This window comes from Anser anser, assembly GCF_964211835.1.
Source record: "Anser anser genome assembly, chromosome: 14".
NCBI lineage: Eukaryota > Metazoa > Chordata > Aves > Anseriformes > Anatidae > Anser > Anser anser.
The window spans coordinates 1,845,058-1,868,218 of record NC_139735.1 but is presented as its reverse complement, the minus strand read 5'-3'; the positions used below and the strand labels follow the sequence as shown (position 1 = coordinate 1,868,218).

The window sequence follows — 23,161 nt, the reverse complement described above, 5'->3', positions numbered from 1 at the left end:
CGTGAACCGAGTTGCTTTTTGACTTATCCCTTACCTGTCCTTAGCCATCAGAAATCTCGTGGCTCCCACAGCGTTTCCCAAACCACCCGAGGTCATGCATCCGCCCCTGACGGAGGGGCTGCTCGGGGCTGTCCCCCCCCGCATCCCGCTGCCTCCCCACGTCCCAGCACGGCCCCGAGTCTGCTCGGGGGGGATCCGAGGGCTCTGCCCCCTGTGCTGCGGGGCCCGGACAGGCTCCGGGAGGCTGGGAAGAAGCCGGCTCGCCCTGAGGGGGGGGCGCAGAGCGGCTCGGGGCTGCCCCTGCCCGGGGGGGGGGGGGGGGGGGCGGCAGCCGGGGCCGCTCCTCCTCCGCGGCCCGGGAGGGATCGGGGCCGGCAGCGAGGCAAAGGGAAAGCGAAAGGCGAAGGGAAAGCGAAAGCGCAGCGCGGGGCACTGCGGAGCGGGACCCACGGGCACCACCCGCAGCGCCCCGAGCATCCCCGCCGGGGGGCCGCAGGTAAGGGGGCGCCTCTCGCCGGCCCGGGGTTGGGGGGGGAGGCGGGGGGGACTGGGAGGATGCTGGGGGGGGAACTGGGGAGGAGGCCGGGGGGGCTCCGGGAGGGCTGCGGGGAGCGGGCGGCAGCACCAGGGGTCCGCAGCGCCTGCCCCCCCCCCCCCCCCGGCAGCCGCCTCTCCAGGAGGGCAGGGGGAGAGGGTGGGGGAAATAGCGGCGGGGTCGGGAGGAGTAACGGCGGGGTGGGGAAATAACGGCGGGGGTGGGAGAACCAGCGGCGGGGCCGGGGCAGCCCCCGGCTGCAGCCCCCCGCAGCCCCCCCAGCCCAGCCCAGCCGCCCCGTGCCCCTGCAGGCCCCCGCTCTCGGCTTCCCGGGGGGGTTATAACCCTGCCAGCCCTGGGGGCTCGAGCTGGAGGTTTTCCTCCCTGGCCGCCTGCCTCAGCTTGGTTCTTGTCGCTGTGCTTGGTGCGGGACCCCGGCCAAGGGGGGGGGGGGGGGAGGCGGCTGGCTCGGGGACCGGCCCGGCTCTGGTGGCCTCTCCTGGGAGCAGCGCAGCCCCCCCCGGCCGCCCTCTGCTCTGGAATTAGCCCCGAACCCAAGGAGTTAGCTTCCAGTTCGGGAAGGGAGAGAAGATTCTGAAAAGATCTGCTGCCTGAATATAAGTTGATTTAAACAGACTATAATGAACCAAAAGCTAAATTTCCCTCTGTTCTGCGTCAGGTCAAGCGTTGTTTGTGGCTCTGGTAAACACCGCTGGGGTGCAAACAGGGTCCCCCAGAGGCTGGTGTTGCCAGAGCTGAAAGCCCGGAGCTTTACCCTTGCCTTTGGCAGATGAAATTCAGCTTGTTCCTCTGGAAAGAGCCGTGATCTCTGCCCGCTCTCCCTTTGGGAACAGAGCCCTCCACCCCCTGGGCTGTGCAGGTGTAGGTGAGCAGGAGGAGAGCAAAACTTCTGCTCCCGCGGCGCAGGGCACATCAGGAGCGTGCAGAAATGGACGCTGCAGCCAGGAAGAAAAACCCCATCCAGCAAACAGCCAAGAGCGTGTTTGGGAAAGGCGGTCTGTATTCGGCGAATATTCACCTGTGTCACTCAGGCCATGCGGCTGCATCTGCTTATTAGGGTTTGTGACGGTGCGTGCTGGGCGCAGGTTCGCGCCCAAAAGGCCGGAGCCAGGAGGTGGCCACATGCAGGAGCCAGGCGGCAGCGAGGTGGAGCCGCCCTGAGAGCCCCTCGTGCTGTGGTGGGGCAGAGCCGTGGGAGCTCGGCTGCGGGGCACAGCACCTCTAACGGTGCTGGCAGGGGCAGGGATGCTCTGCAGGAGTGCCTGGAGCAGCACCAGAGCTCGCAGAGCGCTGAGGTTTGGGTATACAAAGTGCTTGCTGATGCCATCTGAAAATTAAGGGAAAATTAGGATGGGCGCTAAAAAAGCAGCACAATTTCCACTATTCTTTGCCTCGGCTCAAGAAACAAGACTTTGAAGCAAGCTCTGGGCTGCACAATAAGTGTTCTGGTACGGAGTAGCTCAGAGGAGCTGCTGAGATAAGTTTTGTCTTCAGAGCAGGATTTTAAGTGCACTTGGAGAGTGCCAGGCTTTGGGCTGCCACTTGAATAATGCTGAGAAACAGAATAGCGAGTGGGCACTCTTCATCTCATACTGGAAGGAGACACAGTACAATGGAGATGTATTCGTGTTACTGGGGTGTCTTGTGATTATGTGAGTTTGGGGATTTCAATGTTCACAGAGCCTCGGGCATGTTGGTTTTCAGGCAGAGCACTCGTGTGCCCCGGCACCAAAACATTGCTTGAGCCCATTGCGATTCTGGAGCTAAAGCTGCAAATTTATCACTGGGAAAACTGCACGGGCTTTGTCAGAACTAAACGCTGGGTGAGTTTGGCCCACGAGCTCTTGCTCAGGTTATTGGGCCCTGGAAACCAGCACCAGTCTGTGCTGCAGAGGGGCTGGCGGCTCCGCGCTGTGCCCAGAGCAGGCGTCAGCCAAATGGGGAATCCTGGAGGCTGCAGCTCCCCCCGAGCTGCCCTCCTCTGGGAACAAGCCCTGCCTCGCTGCCCTCCATGGTGCTCTCACAGCGTTTGTGCAATAACAGCCGTTTCATCGGCGCTTTTAGGAGCGTGCTCTGCATGGCTGGGGGCAGAGGCAAAGGGGCACCAGGGGGATGTGGCACTGGGGGCTGGGGAGACCAAGGGGGGCTGCCTTGGTCTCAGAGCCCAAAGTGTCCCGATGCTGGAGCCCTCGGCGCAGATGCTCGTCTTATCTTCTTCTTTCTGCTCTGCACACAAGCCACAGGCCAGGCTGCTTCTGTGATTAACGTGCTGCTGCAAAGCAAATACTCCAGCATTCGTGCTAATACAACCCCAAAATGAAACGTGCTGTTTCCGCTTTTAGCACCAAGGGGAAAGCCGTGTAGATTTTTATATGTAACAATGAATGGCTTACTAAAAAAAAAACCTCTCAAAGCAGAAATGTTTATCTGAGAAGTTAGCTGCTGGAGCACCAGCAGAGCTGGAGTGTTTGGAGCATCGTCAGTTCCACCAGCACTATGCGAGCCAGCAAAATTCCTTGCACCCAGTATCCCTGCTGAGCATTTCTTGGGGTCTGCCCGAGCAGCCCAGAGGAGCAGGAGCTCGGAGCAGAGCCCTTGAGGCCACGCGTGGTGCTGAGGGGCTTGGTGCTGCCCAGCCGCAGGACCAGGACGCAACCGGGGAAGCCGCACGGCCACCGGCTGCAGGAGTGGGGAGCAGAAACGAGGCAAGGCCATGGGAGGGGATGGGGGTTGTTCTGCATAAAATTGGCTAAGCCTTTCTTGACCTTAAAGGGAGCCTAAAATAACCAGCTTTAATCTGAGCCAGGCTCACCCTAAACTGCACGGGAGGAGGAAAGGGGTGGCCAAGCCCTGCTCTTGGACGCGTGGGGGCACTGGGTTGTGTTCTCTGTACCCCAGCTCGCTCCCTACCGCTCCCCCAGCGGGTGGCTGAGTCCTCCGATGAATTTCCTTCGGGGCTGAGACTTGGTGGAAATGACGAGACACGAGGCTGGCGCTGCAGGAGAGGAAGCCGAGGGCTGGTGGCAGCGAGCTGCGCCTTCCCCCGGGGACTGCAGAGGGCGGTGGCACCCACGAGAAGCGCGGGTGGCCCCGGGTGCAGCTCCTGGAGGGCTGGGAGCCGGCCTGGGCAGCAGCACGGCTCAGCGGCCCGAAGGATGTTGTGAAACAAGTGAAATGCAGAGTGCTTCCCCCTCCTGCCTTCCCTGTCCTTCCCCGCTCCTGAGAGGGGGAGCAGCTCCGAGAGGTCTTGCAGGAGGACCTCAGGCTGAGGGTAGGGGGCTGCTGGTCCTACCCGCGCTGTCGGGTGCAGCTGTCAGGAAGACATGAACCTCTGGGCTTAGTCTTACCAGCCTGGGACCAAAATCTTGTGCCAGAGCTTTGCTTTTACCACTCGGAGAAGTGCGTGGTTCCTTTCAGTCTCTTTTCCTTTCTCATCTCCTTTTCCCTTGCATGCTGGAAGCGCAGCCTGCAGTTGTCAGTCCTCAACAGAATGTTTCTCTGTTCTTATTTAATCCAAATAATGGCTGCACACAATAGCCACGCTGTTTGGCGGGCACAAGGGAGCGCCTGCAAGGCCTCCATGAGCCAGCTTGTGCCCACAACGACTTTCCTTCCCTTGGAGCCCGAATCCCCAGCTGCCAGCCCCTGGTTCAGGAAGCCTGGGCATGGCTCAGTTTTGTTTCTGCCCATTTCGTTGCTCTGGAAGCCAAAGCCAGCCTCCAGCAGCGGCTTTGAGCTCTCCCATGGGAGCCCCGTCTCCCAGTGGTCCTAGGGCCCTGCACGAAAGCTGCCGCATTTGCAGCCGTGCTGAGCTTGTTCTCGGAGCTAGAGGTCAGGTTCAGCTCTACAGTGTGACAACAAAGAGCCTGTACATGGTCTACAGCGTGGCTGGAGAGAAAGGCGTACCAAAGCATGAAAACCACGGCTGCCTTAGGGTCTGTGCTCCCCTGGGACCCTTCGTGTGTGCCAGGGAGCTGTGCGGGGCTTTGCTCCCTCCCAGGGCGAGGTGCGATGGCCTCCTCAGCATCTCTGGTAAGTCAGGAGCCTCAGCCTCCTGTTTGTCACAACTTGTTCTCGTGCTGACACCCATCCCACCCTTTCCTGTCTCATCTTGAGCTGCTGCAGGGGAAGGCAGGCTGCCGCGGCAGCCGCACTTATCGCTGCGCGGCAGCTGTGGAGCTCTGCCAAATACAGCCCCATCCTGCAGAGTGCTCAGTTGCATTAGCTGAAAAAAGCAAATAACTTTTTTTTTTTAAAAAAAAAAAGATGCTGGATTTTTTTTTTTTTTTAGTATAGCCACTGTGAGGCACGGTGGAGAACTCACCAGACACCAAATGCAGGCTGAGCTCCACCAGCCGGGATGCAGCGGGGAGCCTGGGATGGGTTTGCAGAAGGAGGTGGAAGGGGTTGGGACTGGGGGAGGAAGCAGAGGTGAATCTGACTGAAGGAAAGGATGAGGGAGATTCCAAGAGCTGTGTCCCTCACTGGCTCCCTGCTGGCCAGGAGGGAAAGCAGCTGCTTCCCTCTAGCTCAGGTGCATTGGCCAAGCAGGGGCTGTTCGGAGGATTAAGGAGGGCCGGGATGGGTTGTTCCCGTGGGGCCAGGACTTTGCTGCCAGGGCCAGAGGGCAGGGTGGCCCCAGGGGTGCCACATTTTCCTGCTGCTGCCATGCCCGAGGCCACACAAAGGAAGCTCTGTCTGCGTGGTGCCATCCAGCCGCTGCCGTGCGATGCGTTCGTCGTGATGCGCAGCTCCTCTGACTGCCTTTTGGCTGCCCAGCTCGCTCTGTGCAGCACAGGAGTTTCATTCATGAGCGTATTAAATTGCTCTGCTAATGAGCCTGTCAATCTCCACTAATTCATCAATATATTATCTATTCCTCCTTCAGGTCAGTCATAACGACAGCCACGGGAGAGTCTGTACTCTTGCTGTGTCTGGGAAAACTGAGAATCTTCAGCACGGGATGGTCTGCGCTGATGTGTTTTAGGATTTTCTTGTGTGTAAGTGGAATTTGGGTCCGTGCCCTTTGCCTTACAGGGCCTTTGCATTGCCTTTAGCAAAATGCATCCACAATTCCTCCTCGTGGTGCTAAATTGAAGAGCCCAAACGAGCCCCAGCTGAGGCTGCCCCGGCAGTCCCTGGGGAAGGGGTCCCTGAGGTGCTGGGCCCCGCTCAGCAGCTCCGGAATGAGATCGGCCTCTGCTGTCTGCAAAAAGGGTGAGATGGCTTGTTTTAAGTGACCCCCACTTAGGGAGGCTTTGTGCTAGTTATACAACACAGGCGGCGTTCATCTGGTACACAGTTATTTCACCAGTGGTTAGCCCGAACCTGCCTGCTGTTGGTGTAACACCTTGCTTTCCGTCAGGAAATGAGCAGACGCGGCCTGCACAAATGAGGCCTGCACAAATGAGGCCTGCACAAATGAGGCCTGCAGAACCGAGGCCTGCAGAACCAGTTGTGCCACTCGTTACAGGAAAAGGCTCCTCCGAAATGCAATTCACCTGTAACAGCGCTGCCTGAATAAGAAGTGCCTCCTCTCAGCTGGGTGCAGCTCGGCAGCTTTGTCTGGTGGTTGGCTTCACGCACATCACAGCCTTCACCTCGCCCGCTGCCGGCGTGTGCGGGACAGGGAGGTCTGGGGGAAACAACTCTGGGCCTGTGCTTTCTCCTCTCTCTTTCCCTGATAAAAAGGACAGGCAGGACTTGCTTTTAGGAAGCGTGAAATTGGTTTTAACACGATGCCAGTGTGCCTTATTAACTTGGCCTTAGCCTTCCCTGCGTGTCTGTGCCCAGAGGCGGCGCGGTGCTGCGGCAGCGTGCCGGCAGGAGCCCCGTCCCTCCGTGCCACCAGCAGGTCCCGCAGGTAGCCTGGGTGGGAGCACGGCCCCAGCTGCTCATCTCATCGTGATTTTTGTGTACGGCAGGAGTTATCAAGTCGTTGCAGCGACACAATGCCACCCTGAGAGCGTACGTGAAAAGGGAGTTTAGTTCCAGTCTGGAGAAAGTTGTTTTATCGGTCTCCGCTTGTGCTTCTGTCTGCCTGCCTAGACTTTTGGCTGTGGAGTTAATGAGTTCCAGGGGGCAATAAAAGCGGATAGCTCCCAGACGGGCCGTACGGCAGAAAGGCTGTGCTGCTGGCTGTTTGATGCCGCCGGCACACAGCGTGGGGCTCTGCTGCGCGCTGCTGCGGCCCCTGCTCTGCTCTGCCTCTGGAGTGGCCACGCTGCAGGTCCCCAGCTGACCGTGCCATGCAGCACTGCTGTTTTGTTTAATAATAATTGTGCTTCTAGAGATCTGTTGTTATCTTACCCACCTGCTTGCTATGCACGTGCATAGTTACTACTTATCACGTGCATCTGTTTTTATCAGTGTGTTGTGCTTAGCTTTAAACCCTTTCTTTGTTGGGATGTTGTAATGTGGCAGGACTCTGAGGTTAGTGATGATGGAGGTGGTTGGGACTGATGAGGCTGAACTGATTTCATGCCCCTTTTGAGAGACGCGTAGCTGCCAGCTACATAAAAGAAAATGGGCTGACAGTATACTTTCACGTGCATTATTTGCATGGATCAAAGTTCCCTGATGCAATCCTTTCCTGGTGACAGCCATGCCACCTATGCTCCTCAGCAGTGTAGACCAGTAGATGGACCAGCCCCGTTTGCACCCCGTGCAGCGTGACTGCTGCTGCTCCCAACCAATGTTTAACTGAGCCATGGAGAAAGCCGCCTGCGTTTGTGTAGAGATATAATGCGGCAGAGAGAGATTAGATAAAGATAAACGATTGTCTTATCCATTTGACCCTTGGAGTTCAGACCCATGAGAAGCGAGAGGGGGATGATCATGGTTCATGGACAGGGCTTCCGGGCTGTGCCACTCCACCAACGCGCACGCATTTTTGCATCCTGATGGTTTTGCCTCCTTTTCACTAAGGGAAAGGCACAGCTGAAAGCCTTCCGAGGAGGTCAGTAAATATGACAGCAGCAGTTCTATTTTGCAAGACCTTTTCTGATACAATAAACAAGGCTGTACAAAATAGCTGACACTTCACATGCAGCACTTGCATCATCTTCCTCTGAAGCACTGTGGTTAATAAAAGCATGGTGTGTGACGAGCCCGCGACAAGCATAAACATGGGAGGTCCCTCCGTGCATAAAGGTGCTCTGGAAGACTCTTTTATCTCTTAAAGATGTTTATTTGCACTGTAGGTGTGATATAAATTAAAACTAGCTCACAGGCATGGAGAGGCGATGCATGCGCACAGCTCGTGCACCCGGGCACTGCTCTCGCAGCAGGCACGCTGGGCAGGATAAGGGAGCCGCTTTAGGGAACGTGTCTGCAAATCTGCCTGGTTACATGGAAGGCTAGAAGCTAGTCTGAAAATAAAATGCAGCCTATTTTAATAGCGCTGATGAGATATTCCCTTGCAGTGTTGCTCTGTACCCTGCAGCTGTGACTGCTTTTGTGAGTTCCAACAGGTGAGGTGCGCTGTGCTATAGGGAACTTGGGTGGCATTCCCTGTGGTTTTTTTTCTTTTTTTTTTTTTCCTGCTTATCTTTTGTGCAGCATACACCAGTGAAAAGAAAGCCATTTTTTTTCCCCTGAATGATGGATCGGTGGAGTTGTGTCAAATCACCCGTGTTCCCGTGTTGTGCCTGGCTGAAGCCTGCAGGGAGGAGCAGGGAGGGCGGGCGTCAGAGCTGCTGGGCTAACAGTTTGTGCAGTCTGCCCTGGTTTGTGCACATCCAGCTGGTGAAGATGAGAGTCAAAGTATAGATTTATGAGCTACCCCAGGTTTTCTGCTGTCAGCAACATAATCTATAAGTATTTCCTTTATGTTGATTTCCTTGTACAGAGAGAAATTGCCCGCGTCCCATGGCACAGATCCCTCGCGTGCCGTGCGCGCAAGGAGTGGCCGCTGTTCGGTATCGCAGCGTCACGACTGCTATTTTAAGGCACTGATGCCACAGGTGAGCGCCTCAGCTGGGAAACTCCTCCTTTTGGTAGAAGGCTTTGAGCAGCAAGCTCTCCCCTTCCTCTGTTTGAGCTGCCCCAGCTCCTGGTCGGGGGTAGCCCAAAGGAGATGGAGCAAAGTCTGGGGCTTTGCCTCTGACTTCAGCAGCATCACAGCTCTCTGTGCAGCTTCCTCCAAACAACACGCTCATAGAACCCTTGAGCTTTCTGACTTTCCTCATTCATTTTAGAGAAAGCGTTCACTCAGTGCTTGTCATTCTGCTAAGCAAATTGTTTGAATTGTTGCTGCTTACCCCACGTTAAATGAGGTTTTGAGCTCTGTCCTGGGTTCAGCATTCGGATGCTTGCTCCAGCAAAACCAGAGTCCCAGGCCTGTGACCTTGATCACAAGAATCACGTCACTGGCTCAGTTTTTGTTTGGTATGTTTGGAGAAGAATGCAGAATGCTGTCTTCTAGCCAATGTACACATCAATTTAATGGAGACAGTTTAAAAAAAAAAAAAAAGCATCTATTTGTTGGAGTATGCCTGCCCCACTAATTTATCTTGCATGTTCTCCTTTGTTTAGAACCAAGTGTACACATGGATCAAGGGTCAAAACCCAGCCTGAATGAATGTTCCATAAGATGATTTTTATCTATTACATTCAGCAAACCTCATTGATAACGTCCGTTCTTTTACCATGGAAACTTGGGGGGGAGGGTATCTCTGAGGACTAACTATTGTTTTATTTAAGTAATATGGCTGGAGTATGGATAAGCTTTTGGCTTCAGGGTCCTGTCCCTAGCTGCTGGCTGCGTGCCCTGCCGGAGAAGTCCCGGTGCTGGGTGTCCTTGGTGCCCGTGCTGCAGGCGCTGAGCGCGGCCGCGGGGCAGGACCAGCCGGGCACCGCCGGTGAGCCCGGGAACATTGCTGTGTTTGGCCCTGAGCAGGAAGGGTTGCAGCTTCCAGGCGACTCTTCTTGTTTGTTAGGGCTTGTAATGTTGACAAGCCTGATTTGGACAGGTATTTGTGAGTGTCTGGTTTCCTCTTGGCTCTGAACGGGCTGCACAGCCCAGACAGCCCTGGAGGCTGATTGATGTGAGCAGGAACTTTCCTTTGTTGTTGATCGGGGACAGAAACCCTGCTAAGGAGGAAAAAAAAAAGAAAAAAAAAAAAAAAGGATTAAGCATTAAGTTCTGTGTTGGTTTGATGCTGTTTTCTGAGGCTGATGGGTGGCTCTGAGGCACAGAGCCCTGCCCAGAGGCTGCCCCTGCTCCGCCGCTGCTGCCCGCTCCCATCAGCCGCTTATCATCACCGCGGTATCTTGAGGCGCGCAACCAAATCCTGTTTGATGTCTGTAGGGGTGACTTAGAAGACACAGACACACGGCACAAAGCAAACGAGCAGTAGCTCGCTGTGAGCCGGCTGGCAGGAGGCAGTGGTGCGTGGCCTTACGGCTGCCAGCGCGGTGCTCATGCCTCCGCACCGGCTCTGCTGGGACACAAACCCCGAGCCGAGCAGCCACCAGCCAGCCCGCGGGTAAAACGTGATTGGAAGGAACGGCCCCGAGTGCGACGATCCCGGCCTTCCCGCAGGGTTCCTGCAGCCTTCCTGCGGCAGGGTGCAGGAGAGGCACGTGGGGTGGCGGCGGCGCGAACCTTGGACCGCTGGGACGCAGCGGAGACCGCTTCCCGTAAATCACGCCAGAGCGGCTCAGGCGCACGGGCTGAATGGAAAACAGGCTGACGGAGGCTGTTGGGGGCTGGTTTGGATAAAGGTGAATAAACCCGAGCTGCCCGGGTGCGTGCGTGCCCGTGCATCTTGTCTTGAGGAAGCTGGCAAAGCAGAAATATTTCAGTTCTTTTGCAGGAAGCTGCTACAGCGTTTAACTGGCTGAAAATTGAAGGCTTTGCTGTGGGAAACTTCTTGGAAAGCAAATAATGTGTGCAAGCAAACTGTTCTACCAAAACTCAGTTTTCTGCTTAAAAAAAAAAAAAAAACAAACAACGAAGGTTAACAGAAACGTTTTGGCCAGCCCTCATGCTTGCACAAGAAGGCATTGGGCATCGTGCTCCGCAACCAATTAATTGCAGCCCGACAGCAACAGGAATTTTGACTGCCGGGCTGTGCGCGCAGAAGACTGCTCCAATGTCTCAATATCATAAAAGGCACCCATAAGTAATTTGAACCACCTCACTAAATTAATCCTGCTCTACAGCATAATAAGTTGTTAATGGAGACATTTGTTTTGATTATGACTATTTAATAAATCCTGCTAGTGGTTGGTTTGTGGAGTTGTGCTGCAGCCAGTATTTGCTAGCCTTATTTATGCAATTTAGTTTTATTTTATTCTTACCGTTTTAACCCTGTCACAACCCTTCCCGCTGCCTCGGGGAGCATCTCATCCTGCCCCAGACTCCAGCAGTAGGAATAAGCAGCCTAAAGAAGTGCAACTTTGGGGCAGTGAGGGGAAAATGAAGGCTTCCCGCTACGTAACTTGTTGCACCACGCCAGCTCTGATAAGGAAGGTTTAGCTGGGACTCCTCCAGAGGTACTGAGCTGTAGCTTTTTGCCTTTCCCATGTGTTTCCCAAGCCCTTTGCGCCTCCGGTCGGGTGGTTGTTTTACAGCCGTGCTGTGAACGTTACGAGGAGCATTGCCTGCTAAGGAGCCTGCGGGTAACATCCGTGCCCCAGCCCGTCATTCCCAGGGGTACTGCCTGCTCTGGAGTACTTGTAGCGTTTTATGGTTTCATATCTCCAGTCCTTTTCATCCGAAGTCCTCAGATTGCCCCATAAACGCTAGTGAAGTGTTTTAGTACGGACCTATGGACTGGGAAAATGTCGGTGTTTCTGGTTTATAGATCATGACAGTATAGAACAGAGAGGAAAAGCAGCTCGATTTCCTGGTTCTGCTTGTCAGCCCCGAGCACTGCATCACGCTTCCTGTTTGTGCCGAGCCGTTCCCCGGCTGACCTCCGCGACGTCGTTGGTTCTTGTGATGTAGGTGAATGTGAACGAAATTATCCAGGAGCTACTTAGCTACATATTCAGGCAGCCTAGCTTTTCCCAAGGTCTTTGTTTTGTTTTGCTCTTCACTTAACGGCTAGCACGAGCCAAGCCTTGGCTGGGGCAGCGAGGGGATGTTTGGGCATTGGGAGCTGGTGCTGAGCACGGAGGGGCTGCGGGGTGCTCCTGTGCTGGACCTGCTGCAGTCAGCCTGTGCTGTCACACACGGGGATGTCGCGCCTGCTACAGCCGAGAGCGGTAATAAGGAAAGCTGCAGAGAAGTGGGAAAGCAGCTCGGTGCGTGGGGTTGGGCACATATGGCAAGCTGTTACGAATAAGGAGTGCAGTGAAACCAGCTGAGGCTTACAGCAGCTCACTGGTTTTCTAACCCGCTCACCTGTCGGCACGGGTAATCCTTGCGGGCAGAGCCAAGGCACGTTGCTGTGGTTAATTCCCTCGGCGTGTGCCATGTCCTATTCTAATTAATTGTTCTCGAGTAATTTCCCTTGGATTGTCTCCTGCTTGCTTCCAAGCCGTGCAGAGCACTGCGGGGCTGCTCTCAGTGGGCAGGGGCCGTGCCCTGGGGCTGCAGGCTGGGTGCTCGGCTCCTGCCGTCCCGAGCCACGCTCCCGCTGGAAACCCCAAACTTAAGTCATTGGGCTGACTCCTGAGAAACTCCAACACATGCTGATGTCTGGGGGAAATTAGGTAATAAGGGAAGGAGGTGGGTTTTACTCCAGCTGGCGCACAGCCAGCCGTGGGGGGTTCCACGGGAGAGCATGGCACGGTCTGAGTTTGCAGCAGGCACATTGTGATTAAAAGCAAAAGAAACTGAAAATGTGAGTCAGCAGCTGACCCCGCGGAAAGCTGACTCGGGCACTTCTTGTGGCCACCCAGCACCCGTGGCCCCGTCCCTGCACCGTGCCACCGGGTGCTGTGCTGGGATGGCCCCGAGGGCAAGCGTCCGTGCCAGCTTCCACATTGCAGCTCTTCACGGTGTTGTTGTAAAAGTAAGGCCGTTTTTAATAGAGGTGTCCACAGCAGCACGATTTCTTGGCCATGTTGTTTGCATGGGAAGAACGAAGGGGCAGGATTGCGCCCGCTGTGAGGGTGCGCAGTGTCACGCAAGTCTGGGGGAGCCGTGGCTCAGCCCCAGGCTGCTTACTGGTGCCGGTGCCCACAAACTGGGAAGCACTGGGTTTGGGGCTTGGTGGCTTGGAGCGGTGCACGTCCAAAAAGAGCAGGGTGCTGTGCTGCTGGCAGAGGGACTGGTGTGTGTAGGAAACACGTGTCGCGGGATCAGCTGTGAGTTAGGCTGTCGGGGTAGGTCCTAAAAAGCAAAAGCCCCATCTGCATCTCTGCAAACTGCTGCTGGACGGGCACGGTGCTGCTCTGGGCGAGGTCGGGGCTTCCTGGGTGTTTTTCTAGAGCTAAAAGACAAGGATGCAAACCGAACTGCTCCTCCTCGGGAATCCCCAGTCCATCCTGCATGTCTTTGGGAGTCTGAGGTGGTTTTACAGCTTTTGGGTGATTTTGCTGTGAGAAAGCTCGTTGCACGTACCTGCCGCAGGAACAGGAAGCTCTTACAGTAACCATTTGCATGGTTAAAAAAAAAAAAATCGAAGAAGTCAAAGAAGCAAACTAGTAATTGAAAAAGGGAAGAAAAACCCTCGAGTATGTATCATGTCCACCCGTGTTTGGTGTTCTGAGCATTTGAGCATGGTTGCTTCCACCGCAGGGCTGTGCTGGCCCTCCTCCCTCCCGCTGCGTGTTTATTAATAACCCCTTATCTCGGGCTGCGCCGGGAGCACCGCGGGGCAGGGCCGGTGGCAGCCTGCTCCTGGCGTTTTATTAATGTGAGGGAATAAAATTAGAGGCAAATCCTCTGTTGTAAACTGCGGTATCCGCGCTCACCTGACTGTTCTAAGACAGGGCCATGTGGACGTGGGTGCAGGTGTAGGACCCGCAGCGTGGCCGGCTGCAGGATGCTGTGGGGTGAGCGCGCACCCGTTTGTCACCCACACAGACGCCCCCGTGCCGGTGTCACCTCCTCCCCGTGCCCCTCGCTTCCGAGCAGGGAAATAGCCCTGGGAACCCAGCGCAGCCTTAGCAGCACGCAGATTTAATTCTGGTGCAAAAAAAGGAAGAGGAGGAGCATCACCTCAAATCCCTGGCGTGCGAGCGTGGCGGGAAAGCTTCCTGGGATATTTGCGCTGGGTTTGGTGGGGAAGCAGCTGGATCCTGGTACTTGGAGCTGCAAACGAGCCGGGTCTGTCCTACAGGGAGCATTTTGGATGGCCCTTCGGAGAATGAGGCAGCCCTCCCCTGCTCCACCCTCCCTGCTAGCTGGCTCCCTTCATAAAAACTGCTGCAACTGGGCCGGGCAGATAGGCCGCGTGCCAAAACCCGGTGCCTTTTGGTTGACCCGGGAGCAGCAAAACTGTTGGGCTCGGTGCGGAAAGAGATCTGCTTGGAGGAAGTTACGAAAAATCACACGAAATGTGCCTGCGGGCTCGGCTCCTGCACAGAGGAGCTGAAAATAGCCACGGCAGAGCACGGCGGCGTGATGCGGGGCGGCGCGGGGCGCGGGGGGGCTGCTGCTGGCGGCCCAGGAGCCGCCGCATCGCGTGGCGAGGGCTCGCTCTGCCTCGAGGACTTCGCATGTTTTAGCATCTGGCGGGTCTGAAGGTCGGCCTGCGTTTATCAGCTCGTTTTCAGACGGGCTCGGAAGCTATTTGCATGAACTTGGAGGGAAAAAAAAAAAATTACACATAAGCAAACGAAACATAATCTCCGCAGGAAATTTTGACATCATTATGATTCGACTTGTTAATATTAGCTGTATTACATAAGTGTAGGTCAGGCAGATTGTCTTCTGAGAACGTGGTCTAGCTAAGAATGCTGATGGTAGAAAGGTGGGTAAGGAGGTGCAAAAACGACTTAGCCTCATGGCCTGGTGGGTCGGGTGGACCCATACGACAGGCCAAACACAGATCAAGCATTTTACGTAATTTTAACAATCACCTGTTTGATTGTTTTCTCAACTCAACTGAAAAAAAAAATATTTATATTTATGTGGGTTGTTTTAAGCAAAATTCAAATTTCTCATGGGAAATTCCGCTTCCATTGTTTTTTGGAAAAAAAAAAAAATCAGATAAAAACATTGTGAGAAATTTCCAACCGACTCAGATTCCAGCCAACTTTTTTTTTTGCTCGAGGCAAAAGCTGCTCTGCGTGCTGGAGTGTTTGATTTCACCTTGCTTCGTGATGTCACGGGGCAATCCCTGCGTGCCCGCAGGCTGCGCTGGCTGGGCCAAAGGGCAGGGGCACCCGGCCGGGGTGGGGGGAGGCCGACGCGCTGCACCCTGCCCCGGCTCTGGCAGCTGCTGGGAGCCCAGAGCAACACCGCTTTATTCCATCAGCTACACACGCCGGCGGGGCTGCCACCAGACAGCGCTGCTGGGGGGAGGAATTCAGCCTAAACACAGCCCCGAGCCCCGCAACTAGCGTGCAAGTGCAGCTGCCTTGCCGGGGAGGGTCGGGAGTCAGTCCCAGGGACGTGTTTGTGGCTGAAAAGCAACCGAGCTTCTCCCGGGGCTTGTCCTGGAGATCCCGTCAGCTGCTCCCACCCTTCTGTTTTTGGCTGTGCCTTTGGATACTGGCAAAGCAACTACTGCAACTAGCAGTAATTATACAATTATCCATCCATCTATAACTCATATGATTTTTATGAGCTATATATATAAATATATATAATGTTCACATGTGAATATATTTATAAATAGTATGTATTTTAAAGTACACACTTTGGAGCTGCTTGCCGAGTGACTGGGGAAAGCTGCTGCCCAGGGCAGCCGCCTCTGACCCTGGAAGGCTGCAAGGTGCGGGGCCACCCGCTGCCGAGCCCCCCCCAGGGAGCAGCCCACCTCCGGCGGGTGGGCACGGGGCTTTCATCCCTGAACGGCTCGTGCAGGTAAACGAGCTGGGACACGGGAAGGCAGGTAACCCTGAATTTGGGGATTTGGGGACAGCGGTATAGGTACTGCTGGGAAAAGAGGCCTTGGAGAAGGGATTGCCTTTTTATGCCACTCGTCACAACCGTCGTTCCAACATCACCGACTTGAGGCCTTGCAAGAGTTTATGCTTTATTTTTCCGGTATAATTCGGCCTGGTTCCTCAGCCAGAGGGAAGCTCCTCTTCCTCGGTGGCTGCGCTGACTTGGCGCAGACGTGGGCCCGTGCTCGCAGCGGCCGGCGAGCTCTCAGAGGATGCTGCGGCGCCGCGCTGGTCCCTCTACTCAGGCGAGACGGAGGATTTCCTCCTGCGCCCTCCTCCCCGCTGCCTCGCCGTGTGCTGGCGGGGCGCCCCGACGCAGAGAGCTCCCTTCCTTTCCTGGTCTCAGCGCAGGGTCTGTCTTAAAAGCGCCAGATCGCTGCATATGAAAAGTCATACACTTCTCTTCCCTTCGGGTTCTTGTTACCAAATACCGTGCAAATGCTGTGTTAGTATTAAGCGTAATATTAAGAATGTGAGGGGAAAAAAAAAAAAAAGGTGTGATTACTGGAGATGAGCAGTTCATGTGTTCAGAGGCTGGTGTGAGGTGAGGGCTGGCGTTAAGCGGTGTCACAGACACCCCTGCTTTGGGTCATTGCGTTTTGGATCAAGTCCCCACGTACGCACTCTGTATTTATCAGCTGCTGGGCTTTTTCCGGTACGCTCCTCCAAAAGAGAAGGGTTGTCACGTATCATCAAATATTACCAAGCAAGTAAATAAATATATATCTATATATATATATAGATATTTAACGTGCAAAATAGCAGAACATAAAGACTTGGGGTGACTTACTGCTATAATATGCAATATTTATTTTAAGTCTGTTGATTTATTTGTTCAGGTTTATATTAGCATCTCAATAGCATGTTCCATCTGCCAGCTGTTCTTCAAAGTATTAGTTTTCTATCATGCTAGTGGGGAACTTCATGGCTTTGTACAAAGCTGCTTAGACTTTTATCACAAATAAGTTGTATTTTCTAGTGGCCATCCATCATCACAGTATGTTTTATGAAAAAAGGACAAGCTTTTGGATTCTGATCTTAAGTTTTACTCATTGAGCACTGTTTTAATTACATAATAATTCTCATTTTCATCAGAAATAAATTATTAGACGCATTTGTTTTTTTTACCCAGAGCAGTATGGTGGTTTGTTTAGTCAGCCAGGAGTATCAGAATAACACAGATCTATCTTCTTTTTTGTAAGAGAACGATTGATTTGATTAATCAGACCTTGTGGTCCTGGAGCTTCGTCTATCTGATGTGGCCGAGCCGTCTGATCGCTGCAGCAGGCTGGTGGCTTCGAGGCCAAGGCCTCTCCTTAGGCTTTGTGCCAGAGGACGCTGGGTTCATGCCCGAGGCGCCTCCTTCCAAAGGAGACGTGTCCAAGCCCGTCCCACACCCCAGGCTGCCTGAAATCGGGCCTCAGGACACTGCTCAGTACACTGGGACCCAGCAGACCAAGAAGGACTCGGAGGCTCATTTGACTTGGGTGAGAGTTACTTGAGCCTTTTCACCGTTTCTGGTGGGACAAAAAATAATGCAGAAAATGTCACACGGGGACCTTGCGTCCCATCCCCCTGCTCCCACCTCACCTTGATTCATGGTATTTGCTGCTAGGTTTGGCTAACAGGAGAAGTGAGAGGATGGTATTTCTTGTTTCTCCTTCTGAGCTAGACCAGGAAACGCAGAGAAGCGTTTCTAATCTGAAGTCTCTTGTTTTTCAAGCATTTAACCAGGTAAAGGGAAATTTGCTTTTTGAGCTGTGCAGAACATAGATACCCCCGACACTTGGCTCACCCAAAGTATGAAATATTGCAAGGTGCTCCAGCCTTTAAATGTTTGGGCAGCCAGTTGCCTGTGATGATTTTTATCTTCCTACCTTTTTTTTTTTTTTAAAAAAAAAAAGTTTTATGAGATTGTCACTCTTTAGTAACAAATCCCTGCACTTCTAACGGGACGCAGCATGTGGGGCGTGGGACTTCCCGACAAAGACAGCTGATCTGGGGGCTGTGTTCTCTGTCCCGTGGCCCTGATGGAGGAACTCACAGTTCCCATCATTTTTCCCAGAGTTCACTTTCCTGCACACTTCATGATAACCATTAACAGAGAGAAAATAAGATTGTGAGCTTTTTGGAACAGAGAGAACCTCATGTGCAGGTTTCCATCTAATGTTTGATTTAAAAAGTATAAGGGATTGGAGAGGATTGAAAGTAAACAAAAATATTTGTACAGATTGTCGGCTTTCCAGATAAATTGTTGGGGTTTCTTTGTGACTTAGGGAATGGGCGGTGGGTACGCTCTACTCCCACACTTGACATAAGTCTTGGTCATGTTTATGAGCCTGGGCGTGACTGTTCCTTGAGCTGGGCAGCCCATTAATAACAGGGTGCCAGGTGCGTGCTCAAAGCCATGACCACGAACAAAGGGAGGTGCTCCCTTACAGCAGGCACCCACTGAAATCCCTCGGGGGGAAATGATCGATCGCATCCAATTCCAACAACAGCGTGGTGAGGAACCTAAGTCTGACTGCAAGCCAGTCACTTTATCTTACAAACATAGCGGCTGGAGAAAAGCCTGTGTGAGAGCTTCAGGGACTGCTGTGAGCGGCACCCTCGCCGTTCCCCTGAGGAAGACCCCCAGCAGGGACGTGCGACACCTCTGCGACGTTCAGAGTCTCTCTGCATCTGATGAGAGCCGCCTCGCTTGTCGAGCGCTGGCAGGGCAGCTTGAGGTTTCCTTCATGCGGGTGTCAAAGCCGAGGGCTTGCTGCAGTGCAGCCCGCGGGAAGGCAAGAAGCAGCCGGCGGGGCCGCTGCGGTGCTGCCGCGGGGGCGAGATGGGGGCTGCGCGCAGCTGCCTGCCCGGCTCCTGCCTCCCCTTGTGCACGGCTCAGCCAGGTTTTATTGCTGCCGTAGCCATGACCTGAGCTCCGGGTACCTCCTGCTCTGCTTCCAGCCGGCAGCAAGCCCGCCGCTACCTTTCCAGGGCTCGAGGCCTTACCTCGGGTCATGGGGAAAGCAGATCTGAAATGGTTAAAGCACCTAAAGATGGTGTTCCTGGGAGGGGAGGAATATGGGAAACTGTTTTTCGTCATAGGTGAATGAGCTAGGCAGGTCGGAGTGGGTAAATTTGGGGGAAATGCAGTCCCTGCGTGGATCTCAGCATGTGAAGAAATGAATGCACTTGGACAAAGAGGGAATATTTCTTATCAGCTGAACTGGAAATACGGTAACGCTCAGTGTGTTAACATTGCCCCTTTCCTTTACAGTGCTCAACACAGGGTTTATACCCAGAAGATAAAGGGGATGGGTCCGGCCGGGATGAAGAGGCTGACTGCAGGGTCCAGCAGCTGCTCCGCATCCACAGTGACAAAAAGGCCCTGCTGGGACAGGGGACACAGGGACGGCGGGTGGACACAGCAAGTCCTCTGGATTGCCCCATGCTTGGCCCAGGAGAGGTTCCCCTCTGCGAGGTGCTTTCTGTTCGGGACAGGTGAAGGCTGAGATCTTCCTTTCGGCATTTCCCGTGCGTCCTGCAGCCAAACCACTGCCCTCCGCATAAAGGTGCTGGGAGCCATCCCAGGGGGTGTCTGGAGGTCCCCTCCTGAGACGTTGAGTCCTCGTGGTCAAACCAAGCACGTCGGTGCCCAGCTGTGCTCTCATACCGACAAAAGCCCTTTCCCACCTTACATCTCCTCACCGTCAGAGGTTTAGCCCTGGCTCACCTGCCTGTTACCTGCTTTTTCTTCCCTGAAGTTCCAACTCTGACCCACCAAGACTGTGACCAGAGCATCTCTGGATTTCAGTGATGAGCACTGGTGTCCCCACAGTGCTCAGCAGGGAGCCGATGGGGACAGGACCAGGACACTCCACCAGGAACAGAACACAGCGCTGCCTCACCCTGAAGCTTTAGGATTTATGTCCACAGATGGCTTTGCTGCTGGTGGAGGTGATGATAAATATTGGGAACACAAGCATAATGGGTGGAGAACATCAAGCATCAGCACTTTAGTACCGCCATCAAACTGCCAGGCTTTCCTCTCTGTGCACCAGGAGTGAAGTCCTGGCTGGCCGTGAGACACCCCCAAGCTGTACGAGCCCAGAAAACAGGTCCCGTTGGGGCAGAGGGGCCTCAGGCCAGCAGCCAGGGGGGTGGCGATGCGTTCAAACCCCATGCTACTTCTCACCCCTACTCCTGCATCTCCAGCGGCGCACCCAGGGGAGCAGAGGACCATTGGAGCAGGTGCCTGAGGCTCGCACCACCACCAAGGGCTGCCAGACCCAGGCAGGGGTCTCAACACCTTTGGGTGCTGCAGGGACCCTGGAGGGGGCGGTTCGGGGACGTGCTGTGTTATCTGGCTTGAGAAAACGGCAATAGCTGGCTGTGAGGGTGTCAGCTGTCACCCTTTCTCCTTGACATCTGGGAAATTGCTTTTGAGCTGTTTTAGATCCTAAATTGCTAGTACAACGAATGTGCATGTTGTGTTTTAATAATCGGCTGTGCTGGATTTGTTGGACTTTTTGATGGAGGAAAGAGATCTGCGCCGTGGCCAGCCTTACCTCCATCAAGGCAGTGGGTCCTCAGTTAACTGCCTTGCTCCATATAAGGTTAAAATCAGATTTGTCATCTTAAAATACAGTGCTACCCGATGGTGAGGTAATATTTGGAAAAGATTTGGTAAGTAACGTCTGCTGCACTGAAAATTAAATTAAAGGTGCAAAATGGGAATTTAAAGAAAACAGGCTTTGATACAAATAAAGTCTTTGAAGATACCTTCTTGGCAGGATGCATTTCTCCTCTATACACCTAACTTGTTTGTGTATGTCATTCTGCTCCCTTCAACGTGAACATCAAGCTGGAATGGAGCAAGGGCCAAATTTAAGATATGAAACTGGATGAGATTATATTTCATACTGCATAAAATGCACCTCTGGAATTTTCACTTCTTCTTTTCTGCAGCATTACAAGCGCTTTATAAAGTGCCAGGGCTGATGAGCTTAAGAAAAAAAAAAAAGAAAGAAAGAAAAAAAAAAAACACAACTTGTGGCTTTGGATATATTCATTTCAAGTTTGTGGTTAATCTTTCCCAAGCTGCTTAGAGGTGAACGCCAGTTCAGTCATCGCACTGCTTCTGCACCAGGCTTTGCTGCTGTTTCTAAATGTCTCTGATAAAAGGCTGTGAAAAATGGACCTGCGGTAAATTGCATCATCCTCGCTACAGGTTTTGAGGTGGGGACAGAGCGCACAGGCTGCGTGGTGTCTGAGGGACGCCGACTCTGCTCTCGTTGGACCCACCCCAACAGCCACCGAAATCCCAGCGGCATCGGGCTGGCACGGTGCAGAGCCCAGCAAATCCTGCTGTGGGATAATTGCAAAATCCTGTTTCCAGCCAGCCTGTTCGCTTCCTTTACACCAGAAATCTTGCCTTAGCTAGGGGTCATGGGCACGCCAGATTTCTCTGCACAGGCACCCAGCAGCTCCCAGGGGGTTCAGCATTAACCGATGTGGCACCGGTTTCTTTAAAACCTTCTCTTTGAAAAATAAATATAGCTTTTTTTCTTCTCAAACTTTGAGAGGTTTTACTTCATACTCATTAAACTTCGCTGCCAAAAATCCAGAGTGGATTGAGATGAGGCAGCTGATACCTGAGGACACAAACTGCAAATTGATGCTGGAGAGATGCAACAGCCTCAGTACGCGCCTTGGAGCAATGTAAATCGCTGTGAGCTGCAAGCGGAACAAGTGGGGAGTCTCTGGTTTGGCAATTATGATAGGAATTAAACCAAAACCAGGGTTCCTCTGAGCACTGCCAGGGCTAGTGCCTGTTCGCTCGTTGCACATGGGTTGTTGTGGTGCTAGGAGGCCTTTTTATGCTTTATTTGTATGTAAATATGAGAAAACATATATAAACATTGCCCTGTACTTAACTCGGCTATTCTATACAAACCCACACAACCACATAGTTTGAGGAAGGCAATCCAGGTGGTAAAACCATAGTACACATGGGTGTGCCTGCCATCAGCCTGCTACGCTGACACGTCTTGCTCCACCAGAGGTGTGCGTTCGCTTACTGCGCCAAAAATAGTCTTCAAAGGAAGCACAAGGGGCAGATCCTTTTCTTTTAAATATTTTTCTCCCCTGGGTAGAAAATAAGTCAGGTCTGTCCGCCAGCAGAATGGATAGGTTGCTTTGTGTTGCCTTTTTTTTTTTTTCCATGAGGGAAAACGAGCCCTTACACCAATCACAGCACAAAGTGTGTTTCCTTTAGCACCTTCATACCCTTGGCAATCAGGCACCTGACTCTACTTTCCCTCTTCCCCACTCATTATAAAGCAAGAGCAACTGTGCATGAAAGGAAATGGATGGATGTGAAACCAGCTGAGAAACATCCCGGCCACTTCTCTTTTCCCATAAGTAGATGTTGCTTCAGTTCCCATTTCCTAACACTGGCCCTTGTCACCAGTTGCTTACAAGGGATTTCTGAGCCTTGGACCAAGGCATAATTTCACTATTTTGAATGAAATCTTCAATATTTCTGTTGCATTTTGTCTTTAAATGGACATTATCGTCCCTTCTACAAAATATTTCCCTTACTGTCCACCTCTGAAGGAGCTGACGTTTGGGGTTGCAGTGCAGAGGAGTGAAGAGGGGGAGAAAAGCAATCATGCTGGTGGTGCCACGTGCAGCCAGCGGCTCCCTGTTAATTCTCGCTCCCGCAGCACTTGTGGTTTTTCTCCCCTAGGGCAGAGTTAGCATCCTCACATCTCTACAGAAGCCAGCACCATCCAGCGCTGATTTTGGCCAGGACCCTACCGCTTTAACCTCAATATTAAATAAGGATTTGGTTGTTTCCGCGAGGTGTCTGGGGCTGGGGCTGGCACCCAAGCAGGGCGCTCAGGCAGCCGGTGGTTCCCCGGGGGGAAATCAGCTGGGGACGTGCAGCCGGGAGCGGGGAGCTTTAGGAGCTGCCTCCGAGCGCTCGGCTGGCCCCCGCGGCAGGGACAAGGCAGCAGCAAGCCTGGCTCGAGCTGCCCCCAGCCTGCCCCAAAACCCCGTGACCTTTGCAGCTATTATTTTAAGTTGTACGGAAAAGGAAATAGGAAGTAGAGCTGCTATAATGCATTTCGGTGCACTGCTGCGCTCTCCCATGCTCGGATGTGTTGCTGTTTACCTGGCAGGGCGCTTTCTGTGCCATTTACAGTCCCGTGTTGCAGTGAGGCTCTGCAGCCCTTCACCTGCTGCTCACGATGCTCTCTGCTGTCGTGGGGCACTTCAGCCAGGGCAGCTCCCGGCGGCTGCAGCCTGCTGCCTGCCAGGGCTTTGCTGTGATGTTTTTTTGGCAAGAGGGTAGGGCCCGTCACCCAAAAGCGGGGCTGGCGCTGCAAACCCCTGCCTGCAGCAGTGCCTTGGGCTGGGGGGGGGCTGCCCTGGTCCTCTTCGCTGCAGGGACCCCCGTGCCTACCAAACTTTGTGTTGTCTGTTCCTGAGGATAGAAGGGGTCCAGAGAAACCAGGGGCACAGCCCTGATGGTGGGGGTGGGCTGGTTTGCTGCTGTCCTGGGGTTGGGGTGGAGACCCAGAGCTGATTTACTGGGAA

General features: G+C 53.7%; 1 long non-coding RNA gene across 1 annotated transcript; it reads left to right on the top strand.

The window, feature by feature from the left end:
• Positions 1-338: 338 nt before the first annotated feature.
• LOC310881164 lies at positions 339-20,337 on the top strand. The gene is made up of 2 exons (XR_014572148.1): positions 339-496; positions 18,834-20,337. It is a non-coding gene; the product is annotated as an uncharacterized lncRNA (long non-coding RNA).
• Positions 20,338-23,161: the final 2,824 nt, after the last annotated feature.